The sequence below is a fragment of the Triticum aestivum genome, chromosome 4D (genome assembly GCF_018294505.1).
Source record: "Triticum aestivum cultivar Chinese Spring chromosome 4D, IWGSC CS RefSeq v2.1, whole genome shotgun sequence".
Classification (NCBI taxonomy): domain Eukaryota; kingdom Viridiplantae; phylum Streptophyta; class Magnoliopsida; order Poales; family Poaceae; genus Triticum; species Triticum aestivum.
In genome coordinates, this window is record NC_057805.1 from 338,294,756 (window position 1) to 338,307,184 (window position 12,429).

Genomic DNA, 12,429 nt, shown 5'->3' on the forward strand with positions numbered 1-12,429 from the left:
TTAAAGCTGCCACGCAACCGGCGAGTTTTTGGACCTGTTTAAGGTCCGTTGGCGTAGCCAATTGTGACAAAGCTCGGATTTTGGCTGGATTTGCTTCAATTCCTCTATTGGAAACGATGAAGCCCAACAGCTTTCCAGCGGGGACACCGAAAACACACTTTTTCGGAATGAGCTTAATGTCATATGCACGGAGGTTGTCGAATGTGAGACGTAAATCGTCTATGAGTGTTTCGACGTGTCTAGTTTTGATGACGATGTCGTCCACATATGCTTCAACTGTCTTGCCGATCTGTTTCTCCAGGCATGTTTGAGTCATGCGTTGGTAGGTTGCTCCGGCGTTTTTGAGCCCGAAGGGCATGGTGTTGAAGCAGAATGGCCCATATGGGGTAATGAATGCTGTTGCGGCTTGATCGGACTCCTTCATCTTGATCTGATGGTATCTGGAGTACGCGTCGAGGAAACACAGTGAGTCGTATCCTGCGGTTGCGTCAATAATCTGATCGATGCGAGGGAGGGGGAAGGGATCCTAAGGGCAAGCCTTGTTGAGGTCTTTGAAATCGACACATAGGCGCCAGGATTTATCCTTCTTTGGTACCATCACCAGGTTTGCTAGCCAGTCCGGGTGTTTTATTTCTCTGATGAATTCGGCTTCGAGTAACTTGGCTAGCTCTTCTCCCATAGCTTGTCGTTTGGGTTCAGAAAAACGCCGCAGTGTTTGTTTGACCGGTTTATATCCCTTTAAGATATTGAGGTTGTGTTCTGCCAACTTGCGTGGTATTCCTGGCATATCAGAAGGGTGCCAGGCGAATATATCCCAGTTCTCGCGCAGGAACTCTCGTAGCGCGGCGTCAACCGTTGGGTCTAGTTGTGCTCCAATAGATGCTGTCTTCTTAGGGTCCGTTGGATGGACTTGGAATTTGACTATTTCTTCTGCCGGTTTGAAGGAGGTGGATTTGGGTCGTTTGTCTAGGATCACATCGTCCATGTCCACCATGGAGTGCAGTGCGGTTAATTCTTCGGCCGCGAGGGCTTCAGATAATGCCTCAAGGGCCAGGGATGCGGTTTTATTTTCGGCGCGGAGTGTTGTGTCCGGATCACTGGCGAGAGTGATTATGCCATTGGGCCCGGGCATCTTAAGCTTCATGTACCCGTAATGAGGTATAGCTTGGAAGCGTGTAAATGCATCTCGCCCCAAGAGGGCGTGATATCCGCTGTTGAAAGGGGGCACTTGGAAGGTTATCTCTTCGGACCGATAATTCTCCGGCGTGCCGAATACCACGTCAAGTCTGATTTTTCCCGCACACCGCGCCTCTGGACTAGGAATGATTCCTTGGAAGGTCGTGCTACTTTGCTCGATGCGGCTCCTATCTATTTCCATTTTGTGGAGTGTATCCTCATAGATGAGGTTTAGTCTGCTGCCGCCGTCCATGAGAACCTTGGTGAGCCGAAAGCTGCGCACGATTGGACTGAGGACCAAGGCGGCTGGTGCTCGGACTGTCCTGTATTTTGGTTCGTCACCGGCATTAAAAGTTATAGCCGTGTCGTTCCAAGGCTTTAATGCTGTGATTTGGCAGACTTCGGTGAGTTCGCGGAGTGCCCTTTTGCGCCTATTGTTCGAAGCAAATGTCTCGAAGACCGTCAATACTGTGAGGTTGTCGTCTTCTGGGGGGTGTTGTTCTGGGGTATTCTTGGTGAGGATATCCTCGCCGCTCTTGGCCACTTGCCGGAGTATCCAACATGCTCTAAGGCTGTGGGTTGATGTGTTATCCGGTGTTGTCTGTATTTTGCATGGCCCATCGAGCCATCCTTCCAGAACGGTTCCGCGCCCCGTAATGGGCTTATATTTCTTTACTATTGGACCGGGCATGCCACGAGGGTGCGCCCTTTTCGCCTGAATGAGGGGTTGAGTGGGGACTGATGATTCCCAACGGGCCGCCTGAGTTTTCCAGGCGCTTTCCATTGGGCTATACTTCTGTACGATAGTTGCCAAGTTAGCGAAGTGTAATATGCGACGACGGTTGATGGCGTTAAGGATTCCTTTGTCCGTGCAATTGTTGTGGAACGCTGAGATCGTGTCTTCGTCGCGGCAATCTTTAATCTTGTTTTTGACAAGGACGAATCTGGCCCAGAAGTGGTGGACCGTTTCCTGAGACTGCTGTTGTATGCTCATGAGAGCGCTTATGTCTGGGTGGGTGGGTGCATTTAAATCCGAACCCTGACCCAACTTTGGGTCCGGAGTCTGAAGATCTTCCGAACTTAACAGTTCGGGCTCCGGGAAATCAATTGATTTTTTAGGCTTGTCGTCCGATTCTACCTTCGGAGGACAAGGCATGTCTTTCTGCCGGTGGGTGTCCGGCTCTTCGAGATTGGAGATCCGAACATAGTTCGTCCTCAATATGGGGGAAGAGTTGTCTGTCACATCCTAGCTAGTTCATGCATTAGAGTGTTGCATCATGTCTACTTTTCACAGAAACTTGAAATGGGGATGCCAGAAACCCCCAGCACCCCCCCTCAACACAACTAGGGTTTACTAAAATCCTTTTCAATGAACCTGAAATGCCCTCCATAAATGTTCACCATCTTTGGTCCTGGCTAAAACCTCTGCCAAAAATGGTTTCATATTTCTGGAGGCTATTCTGGATTTTTCACCAAGCCATAAGTATTTGCATTTGGGCAATTTAAATCCTATAAATATTTTAAACTGCCCAAATAATCTCGAAGGTATTTTTAGGCTGTTGAGAATATTTTCAAAGGTGCCTCTGAATATTTTCAGGATTTTCCTAAATGGAATAGTATTTCTACTATTTCAAAACACAGAACAGAAACAAATAAAAAGGAAAACAAAAAGCAGAGAAGGAACTTACCTGGCAGCCCACCTGGCGGCCCAGCACTGTGCTGGCCCATGGCCAGTCAGCTGCTTGCTCCCGCCAGAGCAGGCACAGAGGTGACGCCAGCGTGCGCGAGGTCGCCACGGCGCCACCTGTTTGCCGCCTCGCCCGTGGACGAGCGGGACGACCCCACGTCGCGCCCCCGAGCCCCTGGACACCCCCATTCGCCCCCTGCACCTCTCCCTTGCCTTCCTCCACCATGGCCGACGCAGCTGCTGCCACCTCGCCGGAGTAGCCGTAGCCACCGCCGTCTCCGCGTCACCTGACCGTGTCCAGCAGCTCTGCCGCCGCATTCTCCTTCGAGCAAGTCGGGCCCCGAGCGCTCGCTTGCCCCGAAGCCACTGCTCCGACCTAGCCTTCACCGCCCACCGCCGGACATCCCCTCCGCCGTCACCACCGCAGCAGTTCGCCCCCGACCTCGCCGTCCACTCCGTCGCAACCACCGTGAGCCTGGCCACCTCTCTATCCTCTCCATTCTCCCTCTCGAGCTCCGTAGCAACTGCACGTAGCTCACCCGCACGCGTCGCCGCCGAGCTCGTCGCCGACGAGGCTCCGGCCATCCAACGGTCGCACCACCATGGCCGTTAGCTTCACTGCATCGCCAGGAGCCCGTAGCACCATCGCACGCCCCTCGCCGTACTCTCTAGCGACGGGTTCGACTACACCCGTACCCCGGCAGCCGCACAGCTCGTCGCCGGCGTCGATTCCGGTGACCCCGAGCTGCACCTCCACCACCAATCAACGCGGGTTGCTCCCAGCTACGCGTAGATGCTCTCCGCCGCCCATTTGGTCGCCGGAGCACGAATCCCGCACCCCACCGCCGCGTCTGGCCTCGCCGGCAGCTAAACGCCGGCGCTTCCGCCCAGTTGACCAGGGGTTTGACCTTCCCAGGGTCAATGACAAGTGAGGCCCGCTTGCTAATTAACCTGGGTTAGATTTAAGTTAATTCTAATTAGTTTAACTATCTAACAGTGACACTGACACAGGGGACCCACACGCAAGGTTTGACCTGGACGACCCCGTTGACCGCTGACGTCATCATGACACACTGCTGACGTAATAAACAATTTAATTACTGGAATTATTTCTATACAGGAAATTCCAGAAAATATCACAAACTTCAAAAAATCATAGAAAATAATCTATAGCTCAGAATGAAAAGATTTATATATGAAAAATTATCATAAAAATCCATTCTATCCATCTGTACTGGTTTCATGCATGTTTAAGCAAATTAACCTGCTGTTTAATGCAGATAAGATAAAGCACTAACATGGGCCATTTATGAACTCGGAATTTGAATCTTTGATTCAGTATAGTCCAAACCCATCTGGTCCTAGTTGCATTAGCCCAATACAACCATTTTGCCATGTCTCATGCATGCATCATATTGTTGCACTTTGCTTGGTGTTGATTGTGCTTCGATGTGTTCTTCGTGGTAGGTTCTGCCTTCGAGGATATTCACGGGTATCCAACTGAAGGGCAGTATCCCACCACCACTCCGTCAGGCAAGCAACCCATTGATCATTTCGATACAAACCCATCTTCTCGCTTCTGCTCTCATTTACTGCATTAAGACAACGCGATTCAAACTGCTGTGTGTTGCGGTAGTTGAACCCACTTTCCTTTGCATGACCTGTCATTGCCACAGTAACTAGATAAAACCCACTAGCATGTGTAGGAGTTCATTGAGCCATGTTGTGTTCCTACAATGCTATGCTTGCTACGCTTAGAGTCGTGTCAGGTCTAGCTCATCAGGGTGATGAACTAGAGTGAAAGCATGTGTCGGTAATGAGAGTGAGGTGTTGAATACGTTTTGGTAAAGGTATCGATGAGAGGCCGTGTAGGAGTACATGGTGGGTTGTTTCATTGAGGCCGTCCCTAAGAACTGAGATCTGTATGCGTGATTTAAGATTCAGCTACTACCACGCATTAGGCCCGAAACCAATGGACCCCCTCGGCTTCTTAATCACCCTTGTCCTCTGTCCAGGAGTTGCACGTAGTTTCTGGTGTTTGTAGTAAGCTGGAGGCCGTGGACAGCGCTGACCAAGGGGTGGGCGATGATGCGGTAGGCTCGTGGCCCGGTGTACCGAGTCGCCCGTTTGGTGTCTCGGGAACCCTGCACACATCGTTCGGGGCCGTATGTGGAAACCTCGACCGGACTCCCTGCGGATGGAACCTGAATAGGCGATAAACCTGGACTAGAGACTCGAGTGTTTAGGTAGGCTGTGGCCGACACCCTCGCTGGGCTTCCGCTTGAAGGTTGCCGAGTACATACTGTGTAAACGGTGGTAAGTGGTGAGAGCGTGTGTGACGGAGTACACCCCTGCAGGGTATAAAACTATTCGAATAGCTGCGTCCACGGTAAAGGACTACTTGGTCGCTTATGCAGTTCATAGAAAAGTAAAAGGATACTACTAAAAGCCTCAAGATAAGTGTGAGTACCGCGGATGGCCCTCTCGTAGGTTGACGAGGGAGGATCCACGGTGGAGTATTGTGATGGTGATTAGTGGACTCGTGTGCGAAAACTATTTTACAAGTGGTGTCTCGTAGGATAGCTTAGCCAAGAGTCAAAGCTGGCTTGCTGCATTAAATCCACTACCTTCTTAAGAATGAACATGTATAGTAGGATCTGTTGTAAGACTTGCTGAGTACCTTTGTACTCATGTTGCTTCAATTACTGTTTTCAGACGACAACACCGCCCCTTCCGATGGGTTCTATGTAGAACTCGACGACGATGAGTGACTTGCCACCCAGGTGGTGATCTAGGCTTGTGAAGGGCCTACGTAGATAGACAGGCTTCGTCAAGCCTTCTTTCTTTCTAGTGTCTATACCTAGACAAGTTGCTTCCGCATGTGTTTGTATGATTGTATGACTTGAGTGTCGGGTCATGTGACCCCTATCTGTATGAACATGTTATGTAAGGCTCTCCGGAGCCCCTTTAAATAAAGTACTTGAGTTGTAGAGTTTTGTTGTGATGCCATGTTGTATTTACACATATCGAGCATATTGTGTGTATGATTCAAATGCTTAGTATGTGTGGGATCCGACAATCTAGTTGTCTATCCTTAGCAGCCTCTCTTATGGGGAAATGTAGTCTAGTGCCTCCTTGAGCCATAGTAGTCCGCTACAGCCCGGCTCACCGGAGTCCTGCTAGCCCAGCACTACTGCTCTGGACACTTGACTGGCCGGCATGTGTCTCACATCGTTCCTGTGTCTGTCCCTACGGGGAAATGTCACGCAGTGACTTCCGGAGTCCTGCCTAGCCTGCTACAGCCCGGGTTCCCGGAGTCCTGTTAGCCCAGTGCTACAGCCCGGATTCACACGCTGCTGACCGACACGTTCGATGTTGATTCATGTATGCCTGTCCCCATACGTTAGTGCCGCTTTGGGTTCACGACTAGCCATGTCGGCCCGGGTTCTCTGTCATATGGATGCTAGCGACATTGTCATATACGTGAGCCAAAAGGCGCAAACGGTCCCGGGCCATGGTAAGGCGACACCCGTGGGAGTACCGTGAGTGAGGCCGCAAGGTGATATGAGGTGTTACAGGCTAGATCGGTCTGACTTAGAATCGGGGTCCTGACAGCGTTGGCATCAGAGCCGGACTGCCTGTAGGTGCGTTAAGCCAAACTGGTCGATGTCGAGTCTAGAAATGCTTTAGTTATATGTAGGGGAATTGATTGTGGGAGGGAACGTAAGGCGCTTTTACTCCTTAACCTTATGCCCTCTGATCTGAGTCATTCTCTTCTCATTCCACGTGGGTTAAGGACTAGGCTCTCTTCTCTCTACCAGGTTCACGTGTTACTAATCCGTAGAAACTTATAGGATTGTTGGTTCCATGCTTCGGTTCAGTTTCTACTACCTTTAGTATGTTGTCGGTTGAACCAGAACCTTGATATGGTGTTGTTGAGTGGTTTTGCAAACTGTTGCGAATGTCTCAAATCTTTTCCCGAGCATTTACAGCCGTTATGCTGTCCGAATTCTCCTAGAAATTCTAATGCCTTGCATTATTTCGTGATTTCAGATGGCCACCCGTTCCCAGAATCAAGTGGTTCGCCTGACCCGGTGCCTCGATGTACCTGGTCACACGGCCATGCTGGTCCGAGTGATGGTTGAGACAGGCTATCGATGGTATCCCGAGTATACCGTCGAGGAGCAGTTTCGAGACTTTAATCAAAGTCAATATCTTTGCACAGTCAGGATTTACCCTTCCTATCCGGGAGCCACTGAACCCCTCCATTGCTCTGATGGACTTGGGGTTACCATCGAGATGTCCGTACAGGATGCAGCTTACTCAATGATGACTATCATACGAGCCAGAACTGCCTTGCTTCAGAACACTGATTTCCGCTATATGCCAGCATCACTCCCTGGGGCACAAGGGTACTATCAGGCTATTTACTGTGATCCTACCCATGAGGATTCACTACTCCGCACCACCACCGAGATGCTTGAGGACAAGGACCGGGAGAATCGTGCCTTGCGAATGGAGCTCTTTAATGCCCGTTCTGATCATTGGGCCACTCTGACACGGTTTGCACCTGCCGTGCAGGCTGGGTATATGGACATGAGGGACTTGTACCCCGTGCGGTCTGGTCTGCCAGATTGTATGGAATGGCGTGATGTAGGAGGCATCACCCCTCCTCGTGGACCCCGTCTGCCACCGTTTGTTGGACCAAGGCCACACCCGAGCCCTTATGGACCGCAAGCTCCACAGGACCGACTGTTTCCAGATGATCATGTTCAGCTCCCAGGACATGGCGGTGATTTCTATGAAGATTACTACGGAGACGTCTGAGTTGGTGGTAGTTCCACTAGTATTGTAATAGTTGTATTCTCCACAGTCCTGCGTGTCTTGTGGGATACGACTTGGTGTGTATCACGTTCCGGAGGTGTAGAAAAATGATGTATAGGAGCTTGGAATGCCTCTGATGAGATGTATCGTCTTTCATCGTAGCTGTACTCTAGCCTGGACTTGTACTAAACTATGTATGGTGTGTATGACCGTTGGTATATGTATGTCAGTTGCTATGTTACCATGTCATACTGATGATCATCTCTACATTTCGTGTTATCCATTACATTCCGTATTTCCCTGCCAAGATTTAGCCATCCTTGTCTAAACCGTTGTCTTGTTCCTCCTAGGATGGTCAACACCCGCAACAACCCTGTTGTCCAGGCGCAGGGTGAAGCCAATGCAGTTAGGGGGGAGAATCTGCCTCAACCGCCTTCACTGGCCGAAGTTATGCTGGAGGCAGAAAGAAACAAGCGTGAGACTAACCGCTCGTTAGAGCGAATTGAGCAGAATACTGCACGTCATCAGAGGAACGACTTGGTGTCCATTGATGACTTCATCAAGTTGTACCCACCGAAGTTTAACCATTCCTCGAGCCCCTCGATGCGGATGATTGGCTCCGCAGCATTACCCATAAGCTACGTTCTGCCAATGTAGCCGAAGCTGATAAGGTTACCTACGCTGCCTATCACCTCGAAGGCCCTGCTAGCCTTTGGTGGGAAAACTTTGAGGCTATGCGCCCAGCCGGCCAAATCACTACTTGGGCTGAATTCAGTGAGGCTTTTCGTGAGCATCACATTCTGGAGGGTCTCATAGATCGTAAGCGGGAAGAATTCTGCAACTTCACCCAAGGCAGACTGACTGTGGATGCATACAGCCGTGAGTTTGGAAATCTAGCACGCTATGCTCCTGAAGAGGTATCCACCGACGCCAAGAAGCAGGCAAGGTTCCGTAAGGGACTTAGCCCCGAGCTTCGCCGTGATCTTCGTCTGCACGAGTGCACCTCCTTCCAGAAGTTGGTCAATAAGGCCATCAGTGCTGAGACAGGTCAGACTGACTATGACGCTACACGCAAGCACTCTCGCGATTTTGGTTCCTCATCCGGCTCCGGATCTCAGAAGCGCCGGGTCTGGATTCCAAACACTACTCTGCCACCTAGGTTCACTCCGAGGCCATCCTTCGAGGCGCCTCGCCCCAACCAGCAGTATGCACCGCACAAGGTCTATGGTGGCCCCGCTGCTAATGCTGCTCCACGCCCCAATGTTGTGACATGCTTCAAGTGTGGAGAAAAGGGTCACTATTTGCGCGAGTGCCCCCGAAACAACCCCAATCAACCTGGACAGTCCGTAGGCCGTGGTAAGCCAGCAGGAAAGACTTACTACGCCAAGCCAGCCACCACTGCACGTGGCCATGTCAACTATGTTTCAGCTGAAGAAACTCATGAGGATCCCAACGTCGTCCTTGGTACACTCCTTGTTAATTGCCATCCGGCAACTGTTCTCTTCGATACTGGAGCATCTCATTCATTTATCTCTGAGAGCTATGCTCGATTGCACAACACCACATTTTGTGACATGCCCACCTCCATGGAAATTCAAACTCCTGGTTCTAGATGGCACACCTCTAGGATTAGCCATGGAAATGAAATTCTCGTGGACAGATTGGTCTTCCTTGCATCACTAATAGCTCTCAAGTCCTCGGACATAAACATCATCTTGGGTATGGACTGGATGTCAGCCCATTATGCTAAGATAGATTGCTCTACCAGAACTGTTCAACTCACCCATCCGTCGGGCAAGACAGTCAATGTTTTGACCCGAGTGTCCAAGCGTTAGCTTTACTCATTAAATGCCAACCCTCTTCCAGAACTTGAAGATGTTCCGGTAGTCCGTGCCTTCCCGGATGTCTTTCCAGAAGAACTGCCAGGTATTCCACCTGACAGGGATGTCGAGTTCGTGATAGACCTTGTTCCAGGAACCGTCCCAATCTCTAGAAGACCCTATAAGATGGCACCCCTAGAGCTAGCCGAGCTTAAGAAACAACTCGATGAGTCCTTGAAAAAGGGTTTCATCCGTCCTAGTTCTTCTCCGTGGGCTTGCCCCGTCCTCTTCGTCAAGAAGAAGGATGGTACAGATCGGATGGTTGTAGATTACCGACCTGTCAACCTAGTCACCATTAAGAACAAGTATCCGCTCCCCAGGATCAACGATCTGTATGACCAGCTCGCTGGATCCTCAGTCTTCTCTAAAATGGATTTGAGGTTGGGCTACCATCAAATCAAAATCAAGAACGGGGACATTCCTAAAACGGCCTTTGTCACTCGTTATGGCCAATACGAGTACACCGTCATGTCTTTCGGTCTAACCAATGCTCCAGCCACCTTCTCTCGGTTAATGAACTCGATCTTCATGGAGTATTTGGATAAATTCGTCGTAGTATACCTCGATGATATACTCATCTACTCCAAGAATGAGGAAGAACATGCCGAGCATCTAAGGCTAGTATTGACGAAACTTCGAGAGCATCGCCTTTATGCTAAATTCTCTAAGTGTGAATTCTGGTTGCCAGAAGTGACCTATCTAGGCCATGTAATCTCTAGTAAGGGTATTGTTGTCAATCCCGAGCGAGTTCAAGCCGTCCTTGACTGGACTCCACCTGAATCGGTCAAGCAAGTTCGGAGTTTCCTTGGCTTAGCGAGCTACTGTCGCCGCTTCGTCGAGAATTTCTCCAAGGTTGCTAAACCTCTAACCGAACTCCTCAAAAAAGATAAAAAGTTTGAGTGGACCCCACAGTGCGAGTTCAGCTTTCAGGAACTGAAAAGACGCCTGACATCTGCTCTCGTACTCATACCACCAGATTTTTCAAAGGACTTTGTTATGTATTGCGACGCCTCGCGACAAGGACTAGGTTGCATACTCATGCAAGATCGTCATGTGATTGCCTACGCTTCTCGACAGTTGCGTCCACATGAGGATAACTATCCCACACATGATCTAGAGCTTGCAGCCGTAGTCCATGCACTCAAAACATGGCGACATTACCTTCGCGGTAACCGTTGCGAGATCTTCACCGATCACCAAAGCCTAAAATACATTTTCACCCAACCGGATTTGAATCTCAGGCAAAGACGTTGGATCGAGTTGATCACAGATTACGACTTAGGAATAACTTACACCCCGGGCAAAGCCAACGTCATGGCTGATGCGCTAAGTCGTAAATCTTATTGTAACAACTTGATGTTACAACAAAGTCAACCACTTCTCCACGAGGAATTCTGTAAGCTTAACCTTCACATTGTTCCTCGAGGGTTCCTATCCACCCTGGTGGCGAAACCTACCCTTACGGATCAGATCATCAAAGCTCAGAAGATAGATCCGGGAATCTCCCGTATTAAGAGAAACATCAAGAAAGGAGTTGCGGATTGTTTCTCCGTTGATGACCAAGGTGTTGTGTTCTTTGGAGACCGTCTAGTGGTTCCCAAGGTACGCAACCTGAGGCGATTGATCCTTAAGGAAGCTCATGAATCTCCTCTCACCATTCATCCCGGTAGTACTAAAATGTATCAAGACCTACGCCAGAGGTTTTGGTGGACTAGGATGAAGAGAGAAATTGCTCAATACATTGCTAATTGCGACGTCTGTCGTCGTGTTAAAGCAGAGCATCAACGGCCTGCTGGCACCCTTCAACCTTTGGCTATTCCTGAATGGAAATGGGATAAAGTCGGTATGGATTTCATCACCGGGTTTCCCAGGACCAAGAGAGGGAATAATGCTATCTTCGTTGTTGTCGATCGTCTTTCCAAAGTAGCCCACTTCCTACCTGTTCGTGAGAGTATAACCGCGAGCCAGCTAGCTGACTTGTACCTCTCCCGAATAGTGTCTCTTCATGGTATTCCATTGGAAATTAATTCAGACCATGGAAGTCTCTTCACCTCTCGATTTTGGGAAAGTTTCCAAAATGCTATGGGAACTCGTCTCTCCTTTAGCACCTCCTTTCACCCTCAATCAAGTGGTCAGGTAGAACGAGTTAATCAAATTCTGGAGGATATGCTCCGAGCGTCTGTCATCTCTTTCGGCATGGATTGGGAGAAATGTCTTCCATTCGCCGAGTTCACTTATAACAATAGTTATCAAGCTAGCTTGGGCAAAGCTCCTTTCGAGGTTCTCTATGGACGAAAATGTCGAACGCCTCTTAACTGGTCAGAAACCGGGGAAAGACAACTCTTTGGCCCGGATATGATTCAGGAAGCAGAGGAGCAGGTTCGAATTATTCGTGAGAAATTGAAAACAGCCCAATCTCGCCAAAAGAGCCATTATGACCGCAAACATAAGGCTATGACTTTTGAGGTTGACGAGAAGGCTTACCTTCGGGTTACTCCTTTAAAGGGAACCCATCGATTCGGTATCAAAGGCAAATTGGCTCCTCGTTACATTGGACCCTTTTGCATTCTTGCCAAGCGAGGAGAAGTTGCCTACCAATTGGAACTACCTCCGCATCTTTCCAAGGTTCATGACGTCTTCCACGTTTCTCAACTCAGGCGTTGCTTCTCGGATCCTATCCGTGGAGTGGACCACGAAACGCTTGATCTTCAAGATAATCTCACATATCGGGAATATCCCGTTCGCATCCTTGATCAAGCCGAGCGTACCACTCGACGCCAAAACATCAAGTTTCTCAAGGTTCAATGGTCACACCATTCCGAGAAAGAAGCTACTTGGGAAAGGGAGGATCGTCTTCGACTT